This window comes from Rhinoderma darwinii, chromosome 1 (assembly GCF_050947455.1).
Source record: "Rhinoderma darwinii isolate aRhiDar2 chromosome 1, aRhiDar2.hap1, whole genome shotgun sequence".
NCBI classification, from domain to species: Eukaryota; Metazoa; Chordata; class Amphibia; order Anura; family Rhinodermatidae; genus Rhinoderma; species Rhinoderma darwinii.
Genome location: NC_134687.1, coordinates 633,330,714 through 633,344,661, shown reverse-complemented (window position 1 = coordinate 633,344,661; position 13,948 = coordinate 633,330,714). Strand labels below are relative to the sequence as shown.

General features: G+C 41.0%; 1 long non-coding RNA gene across 1 annotated transcript in view; it reads left to right on the top strand.

The window, feature by feature from the left end:
• LOC142678221 (uncharacterized) overlaps window positions 1-13,948 on the top strand; it is a 46,980-nt gene that overhangs the window by 11,564 nt on the left and 21,468 nt on the right. The gene's annotated exons all lie outside the window — the stretch shown is intronic.

The window sequence follows — 13,948 nt, the reverse complement described above, 5'->3', positions numbered from 1 at the left end:
GGAGAAAATTATTTAAAATAAAAATCATTATTTCCAACCTTGTCAATGTCTTGACTATATTTTCTAGTCATTTTGCAACTCATTTGATAAATATAAGTGTGCGTTTTCATGGAAAACACAAAATTGTCTGGGTGACCCCAAACTTTTGAACAGTAGTGTAGGTTAAAGCATTCCAAAGTTATTCCCAGATAAAGCGACACACCTCAGATTTGAAAAAATCATCTAATAAGGCTGTGTTCTAAATGGGTTAAACTACACTTCTCAACATCGAAATTGCAACACCAAGAAGTTCAAGCCGTAAGGTTATGCAAATTGGGGAAGTAGCAGGTGTCGCTAAGATCTGAAAATGATGAAATTTTCAAGCACCTAGCTCTGATCTGTGGCATGTGGGAGAGGCATAAAAACCAGATTGACAGAAAAGTTTTTTTTAGCCACATGAAACCTCAAAAATTGGATCAAGTGGTGTGGGATAATTGTGCGATCTTCCCTGTTCATCGACACGCCAGTTATCACCACTTATCACAAACGGAGAGGGACAGAATCCTTGAACTGAGAGATCTTGGTTTATCAATCCGGCAGATCACTACGCGCCTAGGCCGAGATGTCCGCACTGTTAAACTTTGCGAGTCCCGGAGATTGGGAGATCTACAAACAAACGAGAATGACAGCAAGGGGCGAATCACTGCACGGACAGATAGTCTGATTGGAAGAATAGCACATAGCGATCCATTCTGTATTCCAAGTGAAATTGGACGTCACATCCCAAGCCTAGGGCGGCAACCACTGTCAACACAAGCAATCAGAAGGTCTTTGCACAACATTGGATTACGAGTCAAACGACCAGCTACAGATGTTCCATTGACCACATGCCACCGCTCTCAAAGGCTATCATGGTGCACAGCAAGACGGCAATGGAACCTGAAATGGAGGTCTATCCTCTTTAACGAGGAGTCCCGCTTTTGTCTCGGATGCAACAATAGCCAGAGATTGGTCTGGAGACCATGTGGACAAACGCCATGAAGAAGCCTTCACAACAGAACGACACACTGGTCCTACTCCCTGGATTATGCTGTGGGATGGCATAATGTACGGTAGCCATAACACTCTAGTCTTCATTTCAGGTACACTAAAAGAACTGTGTTACAGATGTAGCCGTCTTTACCTTGAATTAAACGAATTAAATAAACAATGGCTATATCTCTTATCTTCACTTTTCAATGACTTTTGTTGTGTGATATCACGCTACAGCAAGTTATCAGAATCAAGTTAAAGATGGCTACATCTGTATATTGACTTGGTAATGGATCCAGTGGTACGGCCATTTCTCCAAAGTGACCCAGAAGCAGTTTTTCAACAGGACGCCAAGCCGCATGTTGCTCGTGCTTCAGTGAGCAGCCTGCGTTACCTAAACTCGCTACCATGGCCTGTAGTGTCTCCGGACTGGTGTCCCATCGAGCACATCTGACACGTAATTTTCCGGCAATTGCAAAGAGAGCTGAAGGCAAGCCAAACTTAATGATTTGCGTGCCCAAGTGCGTTCAGCACGGCATAACATTTCTCAACCATTAATAACCTCATTGATAACATGCCAAGTCGTGTGTGTGTGTGTGTATTTCTGTGCGTGGCCGTCATACTCGATACTGAATAAATCAAGATGTTTGGGATATTTTGTTTCCATTTTTTTAAATTTGCATATCATTAACATGTTTATCGATCCTGTGATTTCCACAATTCTAAAACTTTTCCTTCTTGGTGTTGCAATTTTAATGTCATTTTATCCAGGTTCATTCAAAGTAACTGTGGCATAATTTTTTTGTTGTTTCAACATGGCATAAAATGTGTCTTGATCCTACATAGTAATATAGTATATGAGACTGAAAAAAGTCCATCGAGTTAAGTCTATTATCCTGTAATGTTGATCCAGAGGAAAACAAAACCGCCTTGAGGCAAAAGGCAATTTTTTTTTATATCTTTCCTCATCCAAATCTGGCAATAAGAATAAATCCCTGGATTAAACAACCCATCTCCAGAAATCTAGTACCTATAACTTGTAATATTACACTTAAAAAAGGCATCCAGGCACCTTTCCATCTCTTTCAGTGAATTCACTATGACAACTTAATCTTACAGTAGAGAATCCCCTTCTAGGTTTGTGTAAAAACCTTCTTTCCTCTAGACGTAGAGACTGCCCCTTGTGAGGGTATGTTCACACGGCTTATTTACGGACGTAAATAGGGCGTTTTACGCCTCGAATTACGTCCGAAAATGCGCCTCGATAGCGTTGGCAAACATCTGTCCATTGAAAGCAATGGGCTGATGTTTGTCTGTTCACACGAGGCGTATATTTATGCGTCGCTGTCAAAAGACGGCGTGTAAATAGACGCCCGCGCCAAAGAAGTGTCATGTCACTTCTTCAGACGTAAATGGAGCCGTTTTCCATGGACTCCATGGAAAACCAGCTCCAGTTACGTCCGTAATGGACGCGGCGTTCAAGCGCCTGCACATGCCGTTACGGCTGAAATGACGGGGCTGTTTTCTCCTGAAAACAGCCCCGTAATTTCAGCCGTTACGGACGCTGCCGTGTGAACATACCCTCATAGTTACAGACCTGGGTATGAATACATCATGAGAGAGATCTCTGTATTGACCTTTCATATATTTATACATAGTTATTAGGTCGCCCCTCAGCCGTCTGTTTTCAAAACGAAAAAACCCTAATCTTTCTGGGTAATGTAGTCCACCCATTCCATTTATTACCTGGTTGCCCGCCTTTGAACCTGCTCAAGCTCTACTATCAATAAAAAGAAAAAAATGCAGAGCGCCTTTATAGGTTAATGCCGTCTGTATATTTTTGTATAGTGTAAAGGAGAAGGAAGGTGCTCACCTTGTATTGTGTACAGACACAACTACAACCCATGGATTGGTATTATCCTTAGAAATGACGTTGCCGATCCCACAAGTGTCGCCTCCAGGGACTTCCGCTTGTCCAAGGCATAGGAATAATGTTATTTTGTTAAAATTCAAAAAAATTATTTCAATACTGCCTTTGATAATATATGGTAGCAACTATGCCTAATGATTTTGTTGCATCTTTGCATTTTACCCAAGCTCTACTATGACTTTCTTATGCACAGGTACCCAAAACTGTACACAATATTTCATGTTTGGTCTGATACAGTGTCTTATTAAGTGGTAGAACTATGTCCTCATTATGTTCATCTATGCCTTTTTTGATGTACCCCATGATCTTATTTGCTATGGCAGCAGCCGCCTGACTCTGGTGGCTACAGTTGTTTACTACAGTTCAATTCCTAAGTTACCATGTCAGTGTTAACCAGTGTTTTTCAATTTCCTATGTATTTTTCCTTCCCGAGTACATAACCTTACATTTATTAGTGTTAAACCTCATTTTCCACTTTTCTGCCCAAGCCTCCAACTTCTGAAGTTCAATTTGTAACTTAAAGAGACTGTCACCACATTATAAGTGCCCTGTCTCCTATATAAGGAGATGGGCGCTATAATGTAGGTGACAGTAATGCTTTTTATTTAAAAAAACGATCTATTTTCACAACGTTAGGAGCGATTTTGGTTTATGCTAATGAGCTTTCTTAATGCCCAAGTGGGCGTATTTTTACTTTCGACCAAGTGGGCGTTGTACAGAGGAGTGTATGACGCTGACCAATCAGCATCATGCACTCCTCTCCATTCATTTACACTGCACTAGCGATATAGTTATATCACTATGTGCAGCTACATACACAAACCCTAACATTACTACAGTGTCCTGATAATGAATACACATGACCATCCAGCCTGGACGTCATGTGTACTCAGAATCCTGACACTTCTGAATCTTTTCTGTGAGATTCCAGCAACGGATACGAAAACTTGCGAGATTACGAGGTAAACGAGATTTCGTATCCGTTGCTGTAAGGGTATGTGCACACACACTAATTACGTCCGTAATTGACGGACGTATTTCGGCCGCAAGTCCCGGACCGAACACAGTGCAGGGAGCCGGGCTGCTAGCATCATACTGATGTACGATGCTAGGAGTCCCTGCCTCGCTGCAGGACAACTCTCGCATACTGAAAACATGATTACAGTACGGGAGATTTGTCCTGCAGCGAGGCAGGGACTCCTAGCATTGTACATAAGTATGATGCTATGGTAGGAGCCCGGCTCCCTGCACTGTGTTCGGTCCGGTATTTGCGGCCGAAATACGTCCGTCAATTACGGACGTAATTAGTGTGTGTGCACATACCCTAAATCTCACAGAAAAGAGTCAGAAGTGTCAGGATTCTGAGTACACATGACGTCCAGGCTGGATAGTCATGTGTATTCATTATCAGGACACTGTAGTAATGTTAGGGTTTGTGTATTTAGCTGCACATAGTGATATAACTATATCGCTAGTGCAGTGTGAATGAATGGAGAGGAGTGCATGATGCCGATTGGTCAGCATCATACACTCCTCTGTACAACGCCCACTTGGTCGAAAGTAAAAATACGCCCACTTGGGCATTAAGAAAGCTCATTAGCATAAACCAAAATCGCTCCTAATGTTGTGAAAATAGATCGTTTTTTAAAATAAAAAGCATTACTGTCACCTACATTACAGCGCCGATCTCCTTATGTAGGAGATAGGGCACTTATAATGTGGTGACAGAGTCTATTTAATACTGTCCTCCTTTGCGTTTGTGTAAAAAAGGAGAAGACAGCAAAACTGACTGTGGCTTAATAACACTTCTTGCCAGCAGAGAGGAAAATGGGCATTTTTTTCTATTTATACATTGATCTAAGCAGATTAGGGCTGGGTGATTAATCAAATTAATTTGCCCTCAGGGATCTCACGATTCTATTAGTTAACAGAATCGTTAAATCGATTCTTAGTGGCGCCATCGCGCTTTGCTGCAGAAGGAAGCTCCGCCCCGCTGCCTCGTCACTGCCTGGTCTGCCCCGTTCGGTCTTTGCTTCCCCGTGGAACTGTTCTGTAGTGAACAAAATTATACAGTACGGAACAGAAGTTCTGCGGAGGAAGCAGAGACTCCTAGTACATAGCCACACCGCCCTGTAGATACTCCCCTTGCAGTTCACACCACCACCAGCCCCCTTGCAGATCGCACCACAACCCTGTCTCCTTATAAATCGCGCCACTGTAGCCCCCACTAGGAGCTTAATCCCCAGCCAAAGAGTTGGCAACCTTTGGCTGGGGATTCAGCATCTAGCAAGAGCTACAGCGGCGCGATCTATAAGGGGGTTGTGGTGCAATCCACAAAGTAGGGGGGAGGTGCTGCCATTTAGAAGGGGGCGGGGGTGCCATCTGCAAGGGAGGGGGTGGTGCTGCAATCTACAAGGTGGGGGGGGGGTAGGTGCTGCGATCTACATGTGGGGATGCTATCTACAAGGGAGTGAGGGTGCTGCGATCTACAAGGGGGCGTGCTGCGATCTACAAGGGTGGCACGATCTACATGGGGGGTGGGCGGCTATCTGCAAGGCGGTGTGGCACTGTCTACATGGGCCCTGTGGCCCTTTAATGGTGGGGTGGCACTATGTGTGCACTGTCACTAGACGTGGGCACTATCTACATCGGCACAGAGGTGTTCTCTTGGGACATAAAAACCCTGACAAATTAAATCCATCCTTTTTTTTGGAAAAAAGGACTGACGGACAGGAAATGGATGAGAATTTGGAGACGCTGATGTAAAATGGACATGAAAAAAACTGATCAATGTTCAGCTTAATCGCCATTTTTTTTTCACTGTCGGGTGATTGTAGTCTGAATGACTATGATGTCAGGAGTCCCTTTCATATGTACCGTGATAGGACCGAAAAATCCGGCTGACACACGGACCATTTTTCACGGTCGTGTGAATCCGGCAGTGTCAGAGACCGACTCAGGGGGTGACGGCAGAGAGGGATGTTAGTGCACGCAGTGCCTCATTGATTATAGATTCTGTTAACCTGTTCCCTGCCGGGCAACACAGAAGTTATAATCAATTAGATAAACAGTTTTCCAATTATATTTATGATAAAATAAAGTATTTGCAGAGGTTAAAAGTTGTGAAGTTACGTACAATAATTATAGCAAAATATGTTAAGTTATTTATATAAAGAAAATGTATTCAATTATCTCTTGGTATTACTGTTAAATAAATGGGAAAAAAGTAAGAAAATCGAGATTCAAACCGAAAATCACCCAAAGTGTTGAAAAAAATCTAGGTTTTATTTTTAGGCAAAATTGCCCAGCCCTAAAGCAGGTATGTAATGCGTTTTTCCAGACTGTTGATTTCAATCAAATGTAGCTCACCTTCCGTCCCCGTGATTTTATGAAGAGAGACAGGTACATTGTTAGAGGGTTAAAAAAATGACCTAAGTCCATCAAGTTTAACCTTTTTATACTTACAATCCCCAGTTAAGCCAAAGAAAGGAAAAAACACTCTATACATGGTGGAGACCCAATTCTCCATAAGTAGAGCTGGCATTCAGATCCCTGGATCCACATTCTACATTACTACCAGTAGGCCTGTATATTGTGTCTTACAAGGAAGAACCCTTTCTAACCCTTTCTTATATCTCTCCACACTTTAAGCCATTACCAAATCCTGTGGGAGAAGGTTCCATAACTTTACGGTTCGAACAGTGATGTGCGGCTTTAGTACTTTGTGATGAAATTGGAGCAAGCGGAGGGCCAGGGCTTGCAGTGTGCAGTGCAGGAGCACTTGCACATCAAATCCCGCCTCGGTGGCACGTGCAATCGGTGCGCCATTAGAATTAAACATCTTTTTCTCATGCAACTTGAATGACTAAAAAAAAAAAAGTTACCTTTAAAATGGCCTTTCCCTCCCCATGTCGCCATGGCAGCAATTTTGAAATCTCAAACTTCTGATAGGTTCCTTTTAATGCCTTCCTTGCCTGGTAGTTTTGGTCGGCGCCTTCTCATCAGGTTTGTGGTTGTGCCATATTTCCATTTTGTTATAATTGATTCAATGGTGATCCATGGGATGTTTAAAGTTTATTTTATTCCTTATAACCCTACTCTGATCTATACTTCTCTACAACCTTGTCTCAGACAAAGGTTGTTGTCTTTGTTTTTATAAACAATGTATTCTTTTTCAATCCTTTGTAACAATTTGGACTATTTTGTCAGGTCCTTTACATAAAAGCAAATTTAAAATCCATTTTAATTCCAAGTTGTAGTGCAACAAAACAGGAAAAAGCACTAAGGGGGGGTGAATTATTTTGCAAGGCACTGTATAATATTACACAAGTTTGACCCGTTTATGACTACTCTTTGAATCGAAAATTGTCTAAAAGACCATATTCAATCACAAATTAAACTATTTAAACCAACAGACTTAAGAAAAATCCAAGTGTATTACATCTACTGGCAGCCCCTTGTCCAGGTTCCTACTTTATAAAAAAAATCAAGTAAATTGGTTTGACATGTCTGATAATATAAAAATAACTCCCTTTAAACCAGAATAATGGTATCATTATTAAATTATAGGTGATAAAATTATTGTAATTATGATAGACGTCATTCCTGACTAAAATTAACATTACGAATCTATAGTACTGCTCACAGATAAATACACCAATGCTGCCTAAAAATTCTATGAGAAATTAATCTACTTTAGACAAGTAAAACATAGAAGAAATGTTATGATGGCATCATACAGTATAATACATAGGAATTTAATTCATAGAATCGTGTAATAAAACAAATGAAATAATTTATTTGGCACAGTAATTTCTAGTAGCGATCTCATCCACACAAATATTCACATTGAATAACACAATTTTTAGCTATAGATATGAGGAACACCACAGAGATAAATAGTATATACTCTTATAGAGCAGATGATGAACTCTGGTATTGTTCACTATTAGACATCGAGACGCTGCCCGATTTATGTTCCACGCTTTGTGGTTAGCTGTGAAAACCAAGTAATTGGCAATCAGGACACAATGTCGTCATACAACCAACCAATAGTACGACTAAACTGGATTGATTGGTGAGAGATTATAAAAAGGTGATACTGAACCAGCTACATCGCCATTTAATAACAGCCGCTTCTCCCGTGCAGATGCCGTTATATGCGGCAACACACGTTGGGAGGCTAAATGGAGTAGTTGTAATCCACCAATTCATGTTAGACTGCTATATCAATACATTATTACACTGATGGAGCAGCCTTTTAAAATTAAATTAGTAGTGAGCACAACTCACCTCTTTAAAGAGGCTCTGTCACTACATTTTAAGTGCCCTATCTTCTACATAATGTGATCGGCGCTGTAATGTAGATTACTGCAGTTTTTTATTTAGAAAAACGATCTATTTTCACCAAGTTATGACCTATTTTAGCTTTATGCTAATTACTTTCTTAATAGACAACTGGGCGTGTTTTTACTTTTGACCAAGTGGGCGTTTTGGAGAGAAGTGTATGACACCGACCAATCAGTGACCAATCAGCATCATACACTTTTCTCCATTCATTTACTCTGCACATAGTGAATCCTGCGTTGTTCACTATGTGCAGTCACATACACACACATTAACGTTACTGAACTGTCTTGACAGTAAATAGACATCGCGTCCAACCAGGACGGGATGTCTATTCACAATCCCGACAATTCGGTAACGTTTGTGTGGGACTTACAGCACAGCAAGCGTAATCTCGCGAGATCTTGATGTGCTGTGTGAGTAAGTCACACACAAACGTTAGCGAAGTGTCGGGATTGTGAATAGACTACGTCCTGGCTGGAAGTGATGTCTATTCACTGTCAGGACACTTCAGTAACGTTAATGTGCGAGTATGTGGCTGCACATAGTGAACAACGCAGGATCACTATGTGCTGAGTACATGAATGGAGAGAAGTGTATGACGCTGATTGGTCAGCGTCATACACTTCTCTCCATAACGCCCACTTGGTCATATAGTAAAACACGCCCAGTTGTCTATTAAGAAAGTCATTAGCATAAATCTAAAATAGGTCATAACTTGGTGAAAATAGATAGTTTTTCTAAATAAAAAAACACTACTGTAATCTACTTACAGCGCCAATCTCATTAATGTACAAGATAGGCCACTTATAATGTGGTGACAGAGCCTCTTTAAGTGAATCTTTCACTACCTTAAAAGGGAACAAAAAAAACAATCTGTCTCCCAAGTGTATAATGAAATAAATGGGAACGAGGATAAGCTATATTACTTGTTTCAATGTGTTTTCCACACTGGAATAATTTCATACTTTGGGACAATACAACTGAACTGTGCCAATAGACTGCAAATGACGTTGTTACGTCCCGGCTGATCCAGTGATATGCATACTAGGTGCGTAATACATGTGTACAGCTTAATTGAAGCATTAAGTGGAAGGTGAGAGTTGATGAAACCTATTTTTTTAAAAGAAAATTATTTAATACAATTGAATGTCAAAACAGGCCCCCAACATATGAAAATGGGTAAATACGGTTAATAACATAATATACTTTGAAAAGACATGGTTTTGAGAGAGGTGCAACGGTGAAATTTATAAGGAAAAAAAAAGAACGCCAAGTTTGGCTAAATCAACAGACTGGTAATGTTACAGCTTGGGCTGGGAGATTAATCAAATTAATTTCAGTTGATTCGGCATTTCAATTAAGCACAATTCTGATTTTGGTTAGAATCGTGAAATCAATGTTAGCCCCACCCTTGTGGCAGTGGCTTCTCCTCACTGCAGATCCAAAGGGGAAGGTTCTGCTGGTCTACAGGGGCACAAGACGACAGTGTGTGTGCTTGCATGGAGTCCCAGCCGGAGGGGTCTGGCGCAAAAGTCATTGAAATCTACCTGTCTGGAAGGGGTTACACAGCCATTGCTAAGGCTCTGGGACTCAAGCATACCACAGAGAAAGGCATTACCACAAATAGAGAAAACTTGTAACAGTAGTGAACCTTCCCAGGAGTGGCTGGCCTACCGAAATTTCACCAAGAGCACGCGGATGACTCATCCAGTTCATAAAAGAACCCAGGTGAACATCCACATTACTGCAGGCTTCACTTGCTCCACTTAAGGTCAAATGTACACAATTCTACAAAAATAAAAAAACACTGGGCAAAAATGTCATCCACGAGAGAGTTGCACGGCCCAAATCACTGCTGACTAAAAAGAACACAAAGGTTCGTTTTGCATTACCCAAAAAACAGCTAGATGACACCAAGACTTTTGGGATAGAATTCTGTGGACTGATAAGTCAAAAGTAGAACTTTTTTTTTAAAAAAAAACATGGGTTTCGCTGCATCTAGAATAAAGTTAACATGGCATTCCACCATAAGAACATCAAACCAACAGTCAAACATGGTGGTAATAGTATGATGGTCTGCGATTGCTTTGTTTCTGCAAAACCTGGACGACTTGTCATAATTGATAAAGCCATGAATTCTGCTCACTATTATAAAATCCTGAAGGAGAATGGCTGTCAGTGAGTTCAAAAGCTCAAGGGCAGTTGTGTTATGCAGCAGCACATTGATCCAAAGAACACAAGCAAATCCACCTCTGAAAGGCTCGAAAGAAACCAAATTAAAGGTTTTGGAGTGGCCAAGTCAAAGTGCTGACTTGAATCCCATTGAGATGCTGTGACAAGACCATTTAACAGTAAGCACATGCTCCAAAACCCCCCAATGTAGACAAAATTTAAAACAAGTCTGCAAAGAAGAGTGGCCAAAAGTCCTCCGCAGCGATGTAAAAGACAACGAAATTTATCGCAAACGTTTGATTACAGTTGTTACTGCCAAGGGTGGCACGACCAGTTATTAGGTTTAAGGGGACAATTACTTTTTCACATGGGTGATATAGGTTTTGAATAAATTTTTATATTCAGTAAATGGAATGATAATTTCAAAGCTGCATTTTGTGTTGTCTTTATCTTACACTAAAATAAGTTGGATAATTTAAAACAATTAAATGTGAAAAATGTTAGAAAATAGAAGAAGAAATCGCTTGAGGGGCAAATATTTTTTCACAACACTGTAGTTGTAATCTTATTTATTGCTCATGGACAGGGGGACTCTGTTGGGTGTTTGTCTTCTATTTACATTGAAAAACTTAAAAAAAAAAAAAAAAAACTTGTTTAAAGAAATTGTCACCTCCGAAAACCCGCCTAAACTACAAGGAATAATCGCTTAAAAGACACAGATTCCGAATCTGTAATTTTTATCTTTCTACTCACTTGCATGCCCTCACTGTAAGCTCGCAAACGGGCCGTGCTGATGCAGAAGGAGATCTAAGCTCAGCAATATAATCCATGTGCATGCTCCAGAAACAACCCTAATGAGATGTATGAAACCATTTTCAATTGCAGAAATTTCTGCTACAAATCTGCTGCGTGTGATTCTACTCTTAGACCAGATTCCCACGGGTCGGATATGTTGCGGAAAAATCACGCAGCTTGTCCGACCTGGATCCCGCAGTACATTCTAACAGGAAAATTGCACCACAATGTGGTTCGGTTTTTCAAACAAAATTTCCACTGTGAAAAAAAGCCGTTCATGCTTGCCTCCTCAGTTTTCTGCGCGTAGTCTACGATGACATTGCAGGCCATGTTACGCTGCAGCCTGTGATTGGCTGCAGCGGTCAAATGGAATGAAACGTTATGCCAGGAGGCCGAACTGCAGGAAAAAGGAGGGCGTTCTGGGTAAGTATGATTTTTTTTTTTCCGTAGTTGCGATTTTTGCGGCGTAACCGCTATGAATACGCCGTAAAAGTCGCAACACATGGCTTTCTGTTGCGGGTTTGTATCCCCATTGAATTCAATGGGGAAAACCCACAACGGAAAATCAACAAAAACGCAGCATCTCCCCTCTAAATCTCATCCACTTTGCTGCTACTGTAAATGCTGAGGAATTTCCACACAATTCCATTGCGGAAATTCCGCAGCTACGTGGGAACCCAGCCTAAGCATTCTAATCATTTGTACCAAGTTTGGAGCATTCCAATGTAGAAAAAAAGAACAGCACTCTGTGTATCGGACAAAATACAAATATTGTTTATTTATTCCACATCCCATTTGAAGACATCCTCCCTACAAATAGTTAAATCCACATCTTCCGTCTTTTGTGTAGCGCTCGAAACATGTAAGCTATAGTTTTAACTATTTTTGTTGGGAGAAGGCCGTTTATATGGGGTTTGGAAAAAATAAAACAAAATTTGTATTTAGTCATTCCAAGGAGTGCAGACCTATATTGGAAAGCGGTTTATACGTACCCACAGAGGGGAGTCGTGCACTTGTGATCAATTGTCCAAGCCTAGACTGCGAAACTACTCGAATCGGGTGAGCTGAACATTTCTTTGTTTGAGTATACCAAATCTGGAGCAGCGAATTCGAATTAATTCTTTAAAGGGGTTTTACTATCGGGACATTCATGGCATATCCACAGGATATGCCATAAATGTCAGATAGATGAGGGTCCCACTCGGGTGATTCCCGAACATGAAGAAAACAGCGTAGCTCGTTGAGCTACTCTGTCTTCGTAAGTCCCGTAGAACTGAATGGTAGTTATGGAAACAGCGTAGCTCGCTTAAATTTTAGATTTATGCGAATTAGTTTCTTAATAGACAACTGGGCGTGTTTTTACTTTTTACCAACTGGGCGTTGTACAGAGGAGTGTATGACGCTGACCAATCAGTGTCATACACTTCTCATTGTTCCAGCGCAGCTTCTTTCACTGCACAATCACACTAACAATGGGCTGGAACAATGAAAAGTGTATGACGCTGATTGGTCACTGATTGTTCAGCGTCATACACTTCTCTGTACAACGCCCAGTTTGGTAAAAACACGCCCAGTTGTCTATTAAGAAACTAATTAGCATAAATGTAAAATTGCTCATAACTTGCTAAAAAAATGATAGTTTTTCAAAATAAAAACCACTGCTGTTATCTACATTACAGCGCCAAATCAGATTATGTAGGAGATAGGGCACTTATAATCTGGTGACAGAGCCTCTTTAAAGGTAGTCAGTATGTTCACACTGGCTATTTCCGGACTGTACACTGCCCGAAAAATGGCTGAGAAATCGGAAGCAGAATGCCTCCAAACATCTGCCCATTTCAATGGGAAATATGGCGTTTGTGTAATGGGGCGTTTTTTACGCGGCTGTTTTTCAAAACGTCCGCTTATTAAAAAACCCGCGAAATAGAAGTGCATGTCACTTCATGAGACGTTTTTGGAGAAGTTTTTCATTGACTATATAAAAAAACAGCTCCAAAAACGGCCGTAAAAAACAGGAGTTTGATTAAAAAAACAGTTGAAAATCAGGAGCTGTTTTCCCTTGAAAACAGCTCCATATTTTCAGATGTTTTTGAGTTTGTGTGCGCACATACCCTAATAGATATAGTTATGACATTTCCTTCTGTAGAGATAAGATCTGTGAAGTTGGTAGATCCAGGCTAATTCCATCCAAAAAATTAATCACTATTATTGGCTGTTAAAGAGGCTCTGTCACCAGATTTTGCAACCCCTATCTGCTATTGCAGCAGATAGGCGCTGCAATGTAGATTACAGTAACGTTTTTATTTTTAAAAAACGAGCATTTTTGGCCAAGTTATGACCATTTTTGTATTTATGCAAATGAGGCTTGCAAAAGTACAACTGGGCGTGTTGAAAAGTAAAAGTACAACTGGGCGTGTATTATGTGCGTACATCGGGGCGTTTTTACTTCTTTTACTAGCTGGGCGTTCTGACGAGAAGTATCATCCACTTCTCTTCAGAACGCCCAGCTTCTGGCAGATCACGCTGTGACGTCACTTCCCCAGGTCCTGCATCGTGTCAGACGAGCGAGGACACATCGGCACCAGAGGCTACAGTTGATTCTGCAGCAGCATCAGCGTTTGCAGGTAAGTAGCTACATCGACTTACCTGCAAACGCCGATGCTGCTGCAGAATCATCTGTAGCCTCTGGTG